Here is an 18,659-nt window from a genome sequence, read left to right as displayed (position 1 = left end):
AGTTGTGTTACACTGCTGTGCCTGGTGATTCTGTCACACTGTTGTGTATGGTAATTGTGTCACACTGCTGTGCGTGGTGATTCTGTCACACTGTTGTGTATGGTAATTGTGTCACACTGCTGTGCGTGGTGATTCTGTCTCACTGTTGTGTATGGTAATTGTGTCACACTGCTGTGCGTGGTGATTCTGTCACACTGTTGTGTATGGTAATTGTGTCACACTGCTGTGCGTGGTGATTCTGTCACACTGTTGTTTATGGTAATTGTGTCACACTGCTGTGCGTGGTGATTCTGTCTCACTGTTGTGCACGGTAATTGTGTCACACTGCTGTGCGTGGTGATTCTGTCACACTGTTGTGCACGGTAAGTGTGTCACACTGCTGTGCGTGGTGATTCTGTCACACTGTTGTGTACGGTAATTGTGTCACACTGCTGTGCGTGGTGATTGTGTCACACTGCTGTGTGTGGTAATTGTGTCACACTGCTGTGCGTGGTGATTCTGTCACACTGTTTTTTATGGTAATTGTGTCACACTGCTGTGCGTGGTGATTGTGTCTCCTTCAAAATACAAACACACAGAAATGATGCATACACAAGTAATGATATGCGATCCACGTACATGTACGTGTTGATAAAGGATCTAAGGTCTATTTTTAGAGATACCGGGAACATGTAAGTGAAGATCCATGGTGCATGTTAAGAGGCCTTCACATGGCAAACTTAAGTTTGAAAACACATGTTGCAGTTTTAAAAGTTGTCAAACTGGCGGTTTCAGACGTCAAACACATGCTGTCACACGTTCGTGTCATTTGTGCCCCATCTATCGGTGCGGTCAGATGACAACTGAGTGACCGAGATTGGTTGTTTCTGAATAACACAAGTTTGACAGTTCGCACGTCAAACACGAGTCTGACAACACCGAGCAACACTGAAAGTTTTGTGTAAAAGTTGGTGAGAATAGATACCGATCCTCTTTCTCGACAACAGTTTTACCACTCTGAAATTGGTGTTGGTGGCGAGTAGTTGAAATGTTCACACCTTCAAAATCGAGTTTGTCAACATGCGTTCTCAAGCTTACATTTGCTGTGAGGAGACCAGTAAGTGTTAATAGAAGATCTATCGTGTATGTAAGTGTTGTTGCACAGAGTTGATAGAAGAGATTCTCAGTACATGTAAAGGTTGTTTTATGAAGTAAGTATAAGCAGGTGAATCAATTGTTATTGGAAAATGACACAAAGTGTTTGTTGTAAGATGTATAGAAACCATGACAGGGTGTGCGCATGTCAGCAGTGAAGCCATGTTAACATTTCAACATATGACCAGACAACTATGTCGCCTTCTGTTTTGCATTTGGATAGCGTAAAGCAAGAGGAGATAACTCGTGAATGCTTAATGCCCACCGTCACACTTTGACAGACACAGCTAACGCTTGGCCTGGTGCTTGGCCTGGTGCTTGGCCTGGTGCTATACAACCAGTGTGAGAAACAGCCATTGGCCCGCTAGCTAGTAAAATTCCAACCGGGCCAGTAAATCTCCACAGTCACTGGGCCGACTGCCTAGTGAATTTTCATTGGGTCATTTTGTAAACAGATCACTCTCTCCGACTTGTTAAGATATAATAGGCTTTTAAGTCACGTGAGATTATGGCCTGATAAAACTCTTCATCATGTTAGCAGTTGAATCATGAAATCTGCATCATGCCGCAAATATCATATTCTCATCTGCAATGGTAATTTGTACCTAGTTTCTAAATTTTACATTCAAATTTCGTCCTATTGAATTAGTTGGTGGACTGGTAAGTTTCAGGCTTAGCAAGCCCGATTAGCTAGCACAGTTGGAAACTGTTTCGCACACTGTATACACCTACAATAACTGTCGCTGTACATCACGTCCAGTCAACTCCGGTACCCAAGCGCAAAAAAGGCTCCTGATAAACACAGACTGAGGCTGCAAATACCTCTCCTACCATTGTAAATACAAGGACTATGAGGATCCTATCCACTAAAGATTTATATAAACATGTGATCACGACAGCGAATGCCTTTCCTATTACAGTATTAAACAAGAAATCTGTGTCATAATTATCAGCCCACAGCGTACTTGCATTCCATACACAAGAGCATGATTGTAACGTCAGTTATAATATACTGAGCTCTGGTCCGGAGGAACCATCTGCAACCCGGACACTGTGGCCATCTGTCAGTCACGTGACGTCATCAATCCCGTCATTGTGCTGCCCTTATTGAGTGCTAATTGTGCCCTTGTCACACCTCATATTGATCTTACCCTAGATACAGGCAAGTTAAGGCTGATGACTTACACATCGCCTTGGTCGCATGTTCAGACATGTTTTCCAACAGAAACTATCGTGGTATTAACTTCTACAATAAGTAATTGTTCTATAACACGTGGTTCTATATACTTACATTCCTTCAAGTTAAAGTATAATGATCTAGAGTAGTGCCCCCTTTGTAAAGCCAGGAGAAAATGGGAAACAATAATGGTTTGAAATAAATGTTTAAAATAAATTCCTGTTAGATAAATATTCAAGGGAAATTTAAACACACACTGAAATGTTTTTGCAGACATTTAAGCATTTTCTGTATACATTCTTTCCTTAACTAACATGGGAACATGAGTAAATAACTGCTGAAAGTTTTCCACTCTCTACACAAGGATTGCCGATGAATTTATTCGGTAGATATTACATACTTTCTATATGCCCTGCCTGTTGTTGACAACTGGACAACATGCTGTCGATCACCTGCTGTCAAGCCGCTAATAATACAGTGTTCCCTGAGGTTCAGGCCCAACACAGGGATGTATATACGCCCAGAATCAATACAGCTTGATGTTCCCACTCCACGCACTCGGCTTGTCTTGATCGTGTGGCGCCGACACACACTTTGTGACATCATACAACGTCCTTTCTTCCTGGCAGGGGACCTGAAGAAAGCATTTCATTATCAAACTAACATTATTCCCCCTCCATATACATGAAGCTATATTGCTCCTCCTTGTATGTCTAAAGTTATATTGTCCCCCCTTGTATGTCTAAAGCTATATTGTTCCTCCTTGTATGTCTAAAGCTATATTGTTCCTCCTTGTATGTCTAAAGCTATATTGTTCCCCCTTGTATGTCTGAAGCTATATTGTTCCTCCTTGTATGTCTAAAGCTAAATTGTTCCTCCATGTATCTTTGAAGGTATATTGTTCCTCCTTGTATGTCTAAAGCTATATTGTTCCTCCATGTATGTTTGAAGCTATATTGTTCCTCCTTGTATGTCTAAAGCTATATTGTTCCTCCTTGTATGTCTAAAGCTATATTGTTCCCCATTGTATGTCTGAAGCTATATTGTTCCTCCATTGTATGTCTAAAGCTATATTGTTCATCCATGTATCTTTGAAGGTATATTGTTCCTCCTTGTATGTCTAAAGCTATATTGTTCCTCCATGTATGTTTGAAGCTATATTGTTCCTCCTTGTATGTCTAAAGCTATATTGTTCCTCCTTGTATGTTTGAAGCTATATTGTTCCTCCTTGTATGTCTAAAGCTATATTGTTCCTCCTTGTATGTCTAAAGCTATATTTTTCCTCAATGTATATTTAAAGCTATATTGTTCCTCCTTGTATGTCTAAAGTATATTGTTCCTCCTTGAATGTCTAAAGCGATATTGTTCCTCCATGTATCTTTGAAGGTATATTGTTCCTCCTTGTATGTCTAAAGCTATATTGTTCCTCCTTGTATGTCTAAAGCTATATTGTTCCCCCTTGTATGTCTAAAGCTGTATTGTTCCTCCATGTATGTTTGAAGCTATATTGTTCGTCCTTGTATGTCTAAAGTATATTGTTCCTCCTTGTATGTCTAAAACTATATTGCTCCTCCATGTATCTTTGAAGGTATATTGTTCCTCCTTGTATGTCTAAAGCTATATTGTTCCTCCATGTATGTTTGAAGCTATATTGTTCCTCCTTGTATGTCTGAAGCTATATTGTTCCTCCTTGTATGTCTAAAACTATATTGCTCCTCCATGTATCTTTGAAGGTATATTGTTCCTCCTTGTATGTCTAAAGCTATATTGTTCCTCCATGTATGTTTGAAGCTATATTGTTCCTCCTTGTATGTCTAAAGCTATATTGTTCCTCCTTGTATGTCTAAAGCTATATTTTTCCTCCATGTATGTTTAAAGCTATATTGTTCCTCCTTGTATGTCTAAAGCTATATTGTTCCTCCATGTATGTTTGAAGCTATATTGTTCCTCCTTGTATGTCTAAAGCTATATTGTTCCTCCTTGTATGTCTAAAGCTATATTTTTCCTCCATGTATGTTTAAAGCTATATTGTTCCTCCTTGTATGTCTAAAGTATATTGTTCCTCCTTGAATGTCTAAAGCTATATTGTTCCTCCATGCATCTTTGAAGGTATATTGTTCCTCCTTGTATGTCTAAAGCTATATTGTTCCTCCTTGTATGTCTAAAGCTATATTGTTCCTCCTTGTATGTCTAAAGCTATATTTTTCCTCCATGTATGTTTAAAGCTATATTGTTCCTCCTTGTATGTCTAAAGTATATTGTTCCTCCTTGTATGTCTAAAACTATATTGCTCCTCCATGTATCTTTGAAGGTATATTGTTCCTCCTTGTATGTCTAAAGCTATATTGTTCCTCCTTGTATGTCTAAAGCTATATTGTTCCTCCATGTATGTTTGAAGCTATATTGTTCTTCCTTGTATGTCTAAAGTATATTGTTCCTCCTTGTATGTCTAAAGCTATATTGTTCCTCCTTGTATGTCTAAAGCTATATTGTTCCCCCTTGTATGTCTAGAGCTATATTGTTCCCCCTTGTATGTCTGAAGCAACATTGTTCCTCCTTGTATGTCTAAAGCTATATTGTTCCTCCATGTATCTTTGAAGCTACATTGTTCCTCTATGTATGTCTAACGCTATATTGTCCCCCATTGTATGTCTAAAGCTATATTGTTCCTCCATGTATCTTTGAAGGTATATTGTTCCTCCTTGTATGTCTAAAGCTATATTGTTCCTCCTTGTATATCTAAAGCTATATTGTTCCTCCTTGTATGTCTAAAGCTATATTGTTCCTCCGTGTATATCTAAAGCTACATTGTTCCTCATTGTATGTCTAAAGCTATATTGTTCCACCGTGCATGTCTAGACTATATTGTTCCTCCTTGTATGTCTTGTATGTATGAGCCTGTTATACCCTCCACGTCAGAAAGAATATCTGTTATATCCACCACGTCTGTGTGAGCCTGTTATAACCTCCACGTCAGGAAGAATATCTGTTATACCCAGCACGTCTGTATGAGCATGTTATACCCTCCACGTCAGGAAGAATATCTCTTATACCCACCACGTCTGTGTGAGCCTGATATACCCTAAACGTCAGGAAGAATATCTGTTATACCCACCACGTCTGTATGAGCCTCTTATATCCTTCACGTCACGAAGAATATCTCTTATACCCTCCACGTCACGAAGAATATCTCTTATACCCAGCACGTCCGTGTGAGCCTCTTATACCCTTCACGTCACGAAGAATATCTCTTATACCCACCACGTCTGTGTGAGCCTGATATACCCATCACGTCAGGAAGAATATCTCTTATACCCTCCACGTCAGGAAGAATATCTGTTATACCCACCACGTCTGTATGAGCCTCTTATACCCTTCACGTCACGAAGAATATCTCTTATACCCACCACGTCTGTGTGAGCCTGATGTACCCAACACGTCACGAAGAATATCTGTTATTCCCAGCACGTCTGTATGAGCCTCTTATACCCTTCACGTCACGAAGAATATCTCTTATACCCACCACGTCCGTGTGAGCCTGATATACCCTAAACGTCAGGAAGAATATCTGTTATACCCTCCACGTCAGGAAGAATATCTGTTATACCCAGCGCGTCTGTATGAGCCTCTTATACCCTTCACGTCACGAAGAATATCTCTTATACCCACCACGGCTGTGTGAGCCTGATATACCCTCCACGTCAGGAAGAATATCTCTTATACCCAACACGTCTGTGTGAGCCTGATATACCCACCACGTCAGGAAGAATATCTCTTTTACCCTCCACGTCTGTATGAGCCTGTTATACCCTTCACGTCAGGAAGAATATCTGTTATATCCTCCACGTCAGGAAGAATATCTCTTATACCCAGCACGTCTGTATGAACCTGTTATACCCTTCACGTCAGGAAGAATGTCTCTTATACCCAGCACGTCTGTATGAACCTGTTATACCCTCCATGTCAGGAAGAATATCTGATATACCCTTCACGTCAGGAAGAATATCTCTTATACCCAACACGTCTGCATGAGTCTGTTATACCCATCACGTCACGAAAAATATCTGTTATACCCACCACGTCTGTATGAACCTGTTATACCCTTCACGTCACGAAGAATATCTGTTATATCCTCCACGTCAGGAAGAATATCTCTTGTACCCAGCACGTCTGTATGAATCTGTTATACCCTCCATGTCAGGAAGAATATCTGATATACCCTTCACGTCAGGAAGAATATCTCTTATACCCACCACGTCTGTATAAACCTGTTATACCCTCCATGTCAGGAAGAATATCTGTTATACCCAGCACGTCTGTATGAACCTGTTATACCCTCCACGTCAGGAAGAATATCTGATATACCCTTCACGTCAGGAAGAATATCTCTTATACCCAACACGTCTGCATGAGTCTGTTATACCCATCACGTCACGAAAAATATCTGTTATACCCACCACGTCTGTATGAACCTGTTATACCCTTCACGTCACGAAGAATATCTGTTATATCCTCCACGTCAGGAAGAATATCTCTTGTACCCAGCACGTCTGTATGAACCTGTTATACCCTCCATGTCAGGAAGAATATGTGATATACCCTTCACGTCAGGAAGAATATCTCTTATACCCACCACGTCTGTATAAACCTGTTATACCCTCCATGTCAGGAAGAATATCTGTTATACCCAGCACGTCTGTATGAGCCTCTTATACCCAAAACGTCAGGAAGAATATCTGTTATACCCACCACGTCTGTGTGAGTCTGTTATACCCACCACGTCAGGAAGAATATCTGTTATACCCTAAACGTCTGTATGAACCTGTTATACCCACCACGTCAGGAAGAATATCTCTTATACCCGCACGCCAGGAAGAATATCTGTTATACCCTCCACGTCTGTATGAACCTGTTATACCCTTCACGTCAGGAAGAATATCTCTTATACCCAGCACGCCAGGAAGAATATCTCTTATACCCTCCACGTCTGTATGAACCTGTTATACCCTTCACGTCAGGAAGAATATCTCTTATACCCTCCACGTCAGGAAGAATATCTGATATCGCACTGTTGAGTTGTATCAAGGATACAGCAAGGTCTGTGAATATTATGTAATGCGAAGAAAACATGAATTAGGACTTCTCCGTTTCTTTCACATTTGCCTGACTTAAGGTCACATGTGCGGAAGCCATATTTGGTCATCTAACAATAGCAGTAAACCTACTTGTGCTATTTGCCTGTTTTGTCTGTGGGTGTTATTTCTGTCGCTTTTATACCAAGGGTGTCGATAATTAGGCCGAGTTTGTCACACTAGTTTAAATCGACGAGGGCATTCTAATTAAGGTTGAGCGGAGAATGAATCACAGACCAGGAGGTGACGCTAATCATTCGCGCTAAAGAAAGCACATGGAATTTCTACCATCAGCAATGTGCCTTGTTGGTACCGAAACCCCGGCAGTCCAACTGGTTATGGTTATGCTGGCAGCAGTGCCTCAGTGTCTATACACTACTTCTATAGAGAGGGAAATCAGCAGTAGGTGGGGTATATTCCCTGAGTGACCACAGTCCTCTCACACAGTAGGGGAATACAGAGGTCGCTCAGGAACAAATGCATAGGTAGCGTCCAAATAAAGCGCAACTGAGCAGCAAAACTGGGTATCGGCGCTATACAAATGTCTAGTATAATATGATAATAATATAACAAGGCTGTTGCTGTGTTGATTTAAGTAACAATTGTGTCAATGATTAACCAATAAAAGGGATTAACAACTGTATCGGGAAAAGGGTGTTGTTGTGTTGATTTACTGGCAATAGTCAAATGAGTTAGAGGGAGAAGGAACATGGCTGTTGTTTTGTTTACTAGTATTTATTATTTATTTAAACAACCGCTGTGTCAAGTGATTTACCTGTACAAGAGATTAAATAACTACTGTGTGAGAGAAGCATTAACTACCTAATCAGGAGAAGGATGTTGTTGTGTTGATTTTCCGGTAATAGTCAAGTTAGTTCAGGTGAGAGATATGAGAGAAGGATGCTTTAGTGAAATTGTATACTGCAAAATGTATAGATATGAAATAGCAGATAGGCATGCACCATTCTCATATGCCATGGATGTGAATGGTGTGATTGTTCCAGGTAGACAGCAAGGTTATGACATCATGTTAGAAGGTTTTAAATATAACAGGCGAAAACTGAACCAAAATGGAGCTATCATCTGGCACTGTGGACAATCTGGACGTGGAGCTCCCATCACCGCCACTGATGAGGAAGCCTGTCAGACAGTCCCTGAACCACATTATTTTGCCTACTGCCAAGCCTTTTCTCTCTTAAATATCTACTGATGACGGAACACTGGTTAGATGAGGGGAATGACCACACCCACCCATCTGAGGGGAAACCAATGGCCGTGACACAACTCGACATAGCGCGGCAGCTGGGTCAGAGACAAGGGCAGGCTAACTTGACGAAATGAATATCGGTTTTCGGGAAGCATTTGTCAAAGAAAGAGGGAGAAAAGCCATTTCTGCGTGGAGAGGGCTTGGCGCTATAAGGATTCCGCTTCAGCTGAAACGTTAGGGGAATATTAAATTATTGTTACATAGATCAAGGTCATATCGATCAGCACTGCATGTAGATCTTAATTAGAGTTATGATATGTAAGGGATGTGCAAGCTTGGTTTCATTTACAAATATTTTGTATACGGCACATGGTGTATGAAGGGAATATCGGTGTCCATCGATTGTTGAGCCTATAAGCAATATGCCGACTCCAGTGCATTGTGAATCATAACATTTGCTGTGTATTACCAAACACCATAATCTCCATCAAGTGTAGATGACGACGTGCTACATGTGCGTGACTCACGGGTAGAATATGACTCATCTCAAACTGATGATGTGTTCAACATGTGGCCGCTGAAGCCCAATTACATCATCACAGATGAATGAACTGACCGAATGTTTTCATGGGGTTTTAATGATGTGGAATTCGAGCAAGACTTTGTGAGGGTTCATATAGACATTGCGAGCCTCGCACTGGTGCTAGAGTGACTCTCACCAGACACCATCTATTATATGGTCTCTGCTCTCATCTCCCACGCCAATGTGGCTGGCTCACAGTCTTAATGATGTACACTGTGTGTATTCTGTTGAATGAACCCAAGTCTACAATACTTTACAAAGTCTAGTTAGACTCAGCTCCTGCTTTTTAACATTGTGCTGACTTCTGTATGGGTTTTAGGGGCTATTCTGTAGGCACGTATTTTTTCAAGGCTATTCTATTTTTACGACTGAATGTTAGATCAGAGAGAACCATTTATAAACGTCAACCTGGGTCAATGAAATTGTCTATACACCCAGGGGAATGCATGTGTGTGTATGCCTCAACATAGGATGCAAGTGTACAAGAAGTGACGCCCACCAGCCATGTTATTCTGTACCTTGTTCCACCGACTAAAGGGGCTATAACTGTTGCCATGGTTGTTACATCAAGTAACTAGCAGTAGTTGCTGAAGATGTCCACAAATGTCCACAGAGCACATGGGATATTCCATCCTCGATATCTCCAGGGTATACGTTCCGAACAGTCTCCACTATACCCTGGATGCATCTACGACTCAGCCCGATAAATGTATTACCTCCCTTGGCTGGCTTTTTATCCAATCAGGTGTCTACGCTAGGAAGTTGAGCGAACCAATCACAACTCACTTTCGCTTTTTAAATTCTCTAACCGATTAAACTTGGCAAACAAACATGCAGAGGTTCTCTGAAAGAGGTAGATGGATTTCTTGCTTATGGTTTTAAAACGGTTTACGACCTATAAATATGTCTGTATGATTTCCCCAAACCATCGCAGTTGCAACTGCTACCTTTGTTGACACTGGCAAGTTCGGTCATAACGGCAGCCTTGCTGATTGGCTACTGTGAGAATGCGGAACCAGCAAAGGGAGGCAATAAAATTATCGGGCCGACCCGTAGATGCGTCCAGGGTATAGTGGAAACTTTTCGGAACGCATACCCTGGAGATATCGAGGATGGGGATATTCATACAGACGATATTGTTAATAGAGTCAACCCTGTGATAAATTGCTTAAGAAGCCTTAACTATCGACTAACTATTTAAATCGAATGTATACCCCCCTTATACTTCCGATCTTTGACTACTGTAGCCATATTTAGGACAACTGCATTAAAACACATGCTACAAACTTGGAACACATGCACTTAGACGCGTTACATACGACACGTGGAGCTGCTCATGGCAGCAGTCACAGTAAAACCTAAACATCGCCTGTCCCTCTCTGCAAAAGAAGAACAATTAAACTAGTCATTTTTTTTCAAAATGTATCATATATTACCCCACTATCTAAGCGAACTTGTCCCTCCCTTCGTCTCTCAAGTCAGTACCTATCCGTTACGTAACACGTAACGCGTAACGTTTTTAAACTATTGCTTGCCGCACTGCTCTATATGACAATTCATTTCCACCGGCCGCTGTTAGTTTATCGAATGGTTTACAGCAAAATATTAAATCTTTCACAGACATCAACGATTTCGAATCTACCTTATGTCCTAGAGCTAAAGATATTCATTTCGATCCACATATAGGTACAAGAGTGTGTCAAATCGTCCAGTCGCTTAATTTAGCGATCTCAAAGCTGACAGGTGTAACAGACTGTTTGTGTAGCCACCCGACTGAAGATGCACGTCATTATTTCTTTGCATGTCTTAGATTCCATGTTATAAGAGCAAATAATTTTTATTATACCAATGGCTTCTCATTAGAAACAATCGTATACGGATCGTCTTCCATAAACCCACAAACCCAATCATATATCTTAAAATCATCTATTTATAATTGAAGCTACGCGCTGTGTGTAAGTAGATCACATACTATAACCTTAATTCTCAAAGCTATGGATCCCGACTGCATATATCACAGATGTATACAACTATCATGATATTATCACAACGTCCATTTCCATAATGTTCTATCTGTTCTTGTCAGGATGCTGTTTCATATAAACATGTATATTGGAACAGTCTTCATATAAATTCTCTTGAGCTTGTTGACCAACCCTATTCATGACCCTATTCTGTCTTTCCTGTCTCATGAAATAAAAATAAATATGTTCAAAACCAAATGTCCAGAGAGTTGTGGGTGTTTTGAATATGAAACCAGCGATGAATGATATCAGTATTATTATGACAACTGTTTACATTCACATGGCAATCCAGACAAACCGATACACAGTATGCGATGACGCAAACGCTCCACAAAACAATCACTGACGTCGATTAAACGCAATACATTCTGATTACTGATGTCGGTTAAAGTCAGTACATACAGATAACTGTCGAAAGTATATACTAATTAGAGACGGATAAGGTTTTGGCTAAAGACCATGCGTACTGATTACTGTCGTCGGTTACAGAAAATGCCTGAAGATAGCTGACATTGTTGAAAGACAATAAACACTGAATTTGGTTAAAGCAATGCACACTGATGACGGACACTGAAACGTCTCCAACAGAGCTGAAAACAAAACACGTCTACCCTACTTAACACGAAACAAGACACGCCTACCCTACTTAACACGAAACAAGACACGCCTACCCCATTTAACACGAAACAAGACACGCCTACCCCACTTAACACGAAACAAGACACGCCTACCCCACTTAACACGAAACAAGACATGCCTACACCACTTAACACGAAACAAGACATGCCTACCCCACTTAACACGAAACAAGACACGCCTACCCTACTTAACACGAAACCTGACACGCCTACCCTACTTAACACGAAACCAGACATGCCTACCTCACTTCACACGAAATAAGACATGCCTACCCTACTTAACACGAACAAAACACGCCTACTCTACTTAACACGAAACAGGATACGCCTACCCCACTTGACACAAGACAACACACGCCTACCCTAATTAACACCAAACAAAACACGCCTACCCTAATTAACACAAAATAAAACACGTCTACCCTACTTAACACGAAACAACACACGCTTACCCTTCTTAACACCAAACAAGACACGTCTACCCTTCTTAACACAAAATAAGACACGCTTACCCAGCTTAATACAAGACAACACACGCCTACCCTACTTAACACAAAATAACACACGCCTACCCGTGTTAGCACAAAGAACCCACCGAGCACAAAAAAACACACACGTACAGTAGCCACCATCAACGACAAAAAAATACATTCAGTCAGACAGCATCCACCACAAAACAACACATAAAGGCACCGCCCACCACATAACACCAAATACAGCCATCTCCAACCAACAAACAGCACATACAGACACCCTCCAACACAAAATAACACTTTCAGAGGCCACGCACCACAAAACAACACATACAGACACCACCCACTGCAAAAGAGTATGTACAACCACCACCCACCACAAAACAACTCATACAGCCACTGTCAACCACAAAATACAGGTACCATCCACCACAAAATAACAAATTCAGACATTCCCACTACAAAACAACACATGCAGACACTATACACACGAGACAACACATTCGGAGACCGTCCACCCCCAAAACAACTCACGCGGACATCACCTACCACAAAACAACACTTATAGACACCATCCATAACAAAAACACCATATACAGACACCATCCACTACAAACAACACATACAGTCACCGTGCACCACATAACTACACATTCAGACACCATCCAACCCAAAACAAAACACCCGACACCATCCACCACATAACAACACAAACCGACACCATCCACCACAAAACAGCACAAACACACACCACACACCACACACCACATAAAAACAAACAAACAAACAAAACACACATTCAGAACCGTCCATCTCCAAAACAACTCACATGGACACAAACTACCAGAAACACCACATGCCAACATCACCCACCACAAAACAACGCATCCATACACCGTCCACCACAAACAACACATGGCGACACCCATCCAACGCATGATTACACCATGTCATTTAGAAAGTGGTCAAATGTAACATATGTTATATTTGGGATTACGCTTTCTTAGTAAAATACAAATTCTAGTACGTTTTTGAGTTGAGTCTCATATGGGATTCGATCCCACACCCTCAGAGTCAGGCGCCTAATCGGGCTAGGCGGCTGACTTTGTGTGATGGCGACTAGGTGCCTGACTCTGAGGGTGTGGGGTCGAATCCCGGATGACACTCCAGTAAAACAGTACTTGATTTTGTACTCCACTAAGAAGGTGCAATCTCAAATGTAACATATGTTAAATCTAACGCGATACAAGCTTCAGTTATGGTTGTCCTGCTGCACGTAATGATGATGACGAGGGCACATTTAAATTCGTCACACTGGCTACATTTCTGGGGCTTGCTCCACCCCATCAGCTGTTGTCACAGCTAAACTACGAAAGATTCATGGGATATCTGATCACGCGATGAGTGGAGAGCGTCTCCTCCCGTAAGCTTCCCTGTCCGCCGCATACAATGACGATGTAATGTAAACGGTGGCAGCATGACGTCAACTGGCAGACCTCCAACCACGAGATTGTGACTCTTGTGGTCCCTTGACCTTGAGCAAGCGTTCGGGGGACTGGGGGAGACAACAGGCACTGTGGTGGTATCACTAAAACAGATTCTTTCAGTCATCGGGGTTTCTCCTGTCATGTAGTGATCACGTCATGGGGTTATCGCATGCATATGTATGGTGCGTGTTTATGTACCAATGTGGCTGTTACAGTATAACCGAAGAAAGGAGCACATTACCAAAAAGATTTGTTGTTGTTGGTTTGACTAGATAAAGTAATATAAGTGGAAGGCCGTGGAGGTCGAATAGAGATATATATAAAGATAAAAGTATTCACAGATAAAGTTATACGATCTTAGATTGACTTAAGAATGAATGATTCAAGCCATCCTTTACAGCGTTATGAAATGCTATATTGCTATATTACATCACGAACAGGGTGAAGTAAACTGGTTTATCACGTTCGTTTACAAGCGGTTATAGCGATGGATGGATTACGCAAGATGTTGGTGATGCCAGTACGTTTATATCTACATTCAGAACCCGTTTGATTGATGTGTACATTCAGTTGTCAGCCAAGTACTGAATCATCATCACATTTGTCACACTACTCCCCTATAAACAGCTTATTCCAATGCGATACATATATCTATAAAGTTGATTGTAGAAACTTGGTTAGGTCGATGTATGTGTAAATTTCGTATATCTCCTCATGGATTTAGAGTTAATGAACAAAGTAAACTGAAATTCATTGACAATGTTGATGTAGGATCTGTTTGCACTGTGATATGAATGTTGTAGGATATGAATACCCCATTTCTCTTATTTCTCTTCAGCGTATCTAATACTTCTTGTCCGTCCCAAAATACTGTAACGCAAGATGAACCTTGAAGCAAGTGCTAGCAGACCGGATGGAAATATACTGCGTTTAACGTTGTATTGTATATCTAATAATACATTTGTACTATGGGTCATGAGGCCGAAGTTGTCCGACTTAGATTCTTGTGGAAGTCATGTTCACTCGGCTGTGTGATGGCTATGTTATGTTTTCTCTTTTTTTTCTCAGCCTTATGCATAAAAAGATACCGTTCCTGTGCTAGAATATGTATAGTCTGAGATATTTGACACAGATGGTAATATTTGATGAAAACAGGTTTGCAATGTTTAAGCTGTGCTTAGCAACTGAGGGCAACAGTTTCAACGCCCTTATAAGGTACCTGCATTGCTTGCTTGATAAAGGTGTTACGGTTTACACTGAAATGTCGTCTCAGTTTAATTGACAGCTGACTTGTCCATTACATCAAATCCGTGAAAAGAAGTTTATATAAGTCATTTACTTGCTGAGCAACGTTAGACGTCATAATTATTACAGATTGTCCTGTCATGTTGACTGTGCGATCAATGGCAATACGGAAACGCTTTATTTATTTAAATTGTTCAAGGCAAGACCACCTTATTCCGACTACAAATACATTATATTTGCACATCTGATCGCTACATACAATTAGTAAGGAAGAGACTGGGCTATATTTATCCAAGTTAGACGTATTTACAGCTTGCACACAATCACCCCGCATGCCTTGTGACGGTATCCAGACAGTTATCTGCACTTCATCACATATGCACTTATTTGGAGGCAGCTCCTAATCTTCTCCAAATATTGGACGAATTCCATCCTAACTTCTTAAATAAAGTCCATATACGGACGTTTAACTGCGCACGGTAATTGACTTCTGACCCCGTGAGTCGCGGAACCTGCCGAGCAGTATCGTCGCCAGTTAATTAACCCTCTCACCCTACACCTGAGTTACCAGACAGACAAACATATTTACATGTCTCTCAGGGAAAAGAAAAGATCCCTCTGTGATTCTGAGGCACTCCTTTGATAACTGTGATGTTAGTCACCAGTGTGCTAGGAGTATTCTAAATATGTATGTACATCTGCAAAATACCTTCATTTAGTAGCATCCATTTCTCTAAATTCCTGTGTGATATATCAACAACATATCTTGATCTGTTAAACTATATCTGTGGAGAATGCACGTTCCAACATCATGTTTAACAGGAGTAGCATCTCTCTGGAGACCGAAAAGATTAATTTATAAACTTAAGACACAGGTCTGCCAGGAGTTATGCTAAAATGCATGTGATTATGGAGCTATATAATCGCAGTCTGTATTTTCATCACCGTTGAGAACACAGCTGCTTTACAAACAGTTATTCAACGGTACCAGGAAATCTGTTCTACTGATGAAGCATTTTATCCATATTTAAGCCCAGGGCTTAAATTCGAAAATGCTCAATACTTCAATGAAAATGAAATCAGTCAGGATTTTTTAAACCTCTGTACTCAAGAAACTGGTCTATGAATTCAAAATTGAAAGTCATGAAAATGTTTACACGAGTGAGTAAATGTGAACGAGAATGATAAACCTGGCAGTCTAATTATTGCAAAACACGAACTTGAAACTATTTTGAGAAACCTTACTGACATTAACTAGTATCAGGCAATATTTAGAGCCACAATGTTTTCAGAATTCAAAGACGTGAAACTGTTCACTCGGGTGTGTATTTCAACTGTGATCGAGAATGATGCGTTACAGACTATTTAACACAAAACATCTTCGGGTTCAGTTTTCGACGGCATTGTCATGTCAGTGTATTTTTCTAAGTCGAACATAAATTTGCCTTCTATTAGATATATATTTCTAAATCTTTGATGTAGAGGTCTGCTCAGTTTTGGTATATTGGGTCAGAAAAGTTTGGAAAAGCTCGTAAAGCCATATCTGCAAGTGAATTTACATGTGACGATTCCTGCCTCTAACCACATTTCAAGAGGGATATACCGTCCATATCCAAGTTCTGTTTAGAGTTGATTCGATGTTTCTGAGCAGACATTAAATTGACATTTTGCTCGGGACTGTACCTTCAAGCTATAGCTGTTTAAATGTTTATAATGGTTTTGGCTTGCTTTACCTGTGTTGTCCTCGGCAACCATTAGTTACTTGAATTTTGTCACTAACGTTATTAAATTTCATCTTTACATAACTTGCAATGCTTATAATGCCATTAGAAATATATTATGTTTACACGCCTAGTATATGTATCTGTTTGTCATACAGAGTGTTGAATTGTAAAAGTATCGAACCTACGTAATGTACGTAGCGAAGTGCGCAGGCAATATGCCAGGGCTCCGTTTCACAAAACTCTCGTATGCCTAGGATCCCGTAACTGTTCTCGTAGCATTTGCACCTGCTATGCCACAGTATGCCAGCCACAAATCCTCCGAGAAAAACTACGAGATCTTAGGCTTACGAGAGTTTTGTGAAACGGGGCCTTGGATATGGCCGGCATATAAGCGGACTACTGCTATTTCTAGTATATACACCTGGCTGTCATACAGAAAGCGTTATACCGACATACATATGTCTGACATACATACAGGTATCATGTTTGGGTCTCCTTCCTCTGGTGACAGGTTTCAGGTCTTGATTACCCCTCTCGCTCTACAGCGTGTACCTTGGCCACAGGCATGTATCCTCGGTACTTCGTGAAGGTGTCGTGTATCGTTTCTACCTATTTGCAACCCTTCGGCAGTTTTCTTGGTGGCAATACACTCCTGGCTGGAGACACCCGCAACCTTTCAGCAGTTAGCCAGCCGACAATCCACTCTTGGCTGGAGACACCCGGAACCCTTACAACAGTTCTTCCGAAAGTACTTTCCTGTTTGGATATACCCGAAACCAGTGCCAGCTGGCACTGCATTCAGGGCTGGATACAACCGGAAGTCTTCAGCAGTGCTAGCTGGCAGTGCATTCAGGGCTGGAGACACCAGTAACCCTTCAGCTGTGCTTGCCTGGAGGGTACTCCTGGCTGTCATGCAACAAATTGCCCCATTGCTGTTCTGTGATATTCACTGAGGTCACAACGCCTTGACCTTGAACACAACAAACAACGTCAATAGCATGGTGACAAGTCACTTCACATGCTGAACTCCAGGTACAAGTCAACATAATGAGGCAGGGATGAAAATTTACATGCTAGAGGAAATGTCTGCCGAGTAAAGTATTTAATCTAAACTAACATTACTTCAGTAAATGTTGACCCTGTCCATCACATATCTAAATGCTCAACAAAGTTCTTATTTTGAAAAAAAACCCAGATATGTTTATCCACATAAGTATAATTTAGTAAGTAGAAAACAGCGATTCCTTGTCGACGTAAGGGAGTGGCAATATATACTATGGCCAATAACTCTGTGTCTGGTGTGTCTGGTGTGTCTGATGGCGTGTACTCCGACCACTTAAGCCAGTACAGGATCTCTCTGTACGTGTTAATAAGGACTTTTCGTCCTCATCAGATCAGCCATGTCGTCTCTTGCCTGAAGGATTGGCTTGACGTGCTTTCATAAAGAATTTCAGAAAAAGTGTGGTAACGCCGATGCAGCGTTTTAAAAGGGGTCCGGGAGTACATTTAACGGACACATACATATATGCAAGTAAAGTATCCCCACGCACCCTGAAACACAGACACATTATGAATTCATACATGTGAATGTATACGGAACTAAATAAAGATAATGATATATATCTATCTATATCTATCTCTATCTCTATCTCTATCTCTATCTATCTCTATCTCTATCTATCTCTATCTCTATCTCTCTCTCTCTCTCTCTCTCTCTCTCTCTATATATATATATATATATATATTAAATTAAATTAATATTGAGGTACTGTGACGAACATTTTAACTATGGACACACGCATAGAACAGACAATATGGAAAATGCCTTTGTTGTA

General features: G+C 40.8%; 1 long non-coding RNA gene across 1 annotated transcript; it reads right to left on the bottom strand.

The window, feature by feature from the left end:
- Positions 1 to 2,655: 2,655 nt before the first annotated feature.
- Positions 2,656 to 17,728, bottom strand: LOC137292193 (uncharacterized). Its single transcript, XR_010957292.1, has 2 exons — positions 17,300 to 17,728; positions 2,656 to 2,945 (listed from the first exon to the last, which is right to left on the bottom strand). It is a non-coding gene; the product is annotated as an uncharacterized lncRNA (long non-coding RNA).
- Positions 17,729 to 18,659: the final 931 nt, after the last annotated feature.

This window comes from Haliotis asinina, chromosome 7 (assembly GCF_037392515.1).
Source record: "Haliotis asinina isolate JCU_RB_2024 chromosome 7, JCU_Hal_asi_v2, whole genome shotgun sequence".
Classification (NCBI taxonomy): Eukaryota; Metazoa; Mollusca; class Gastropoda; order Lepetellida; family Haliotidae; genus Haliotis; species Haliotis asinina.
This window is presented reverse-complemented; position numbering and strand designations above follow the sequence as displayed.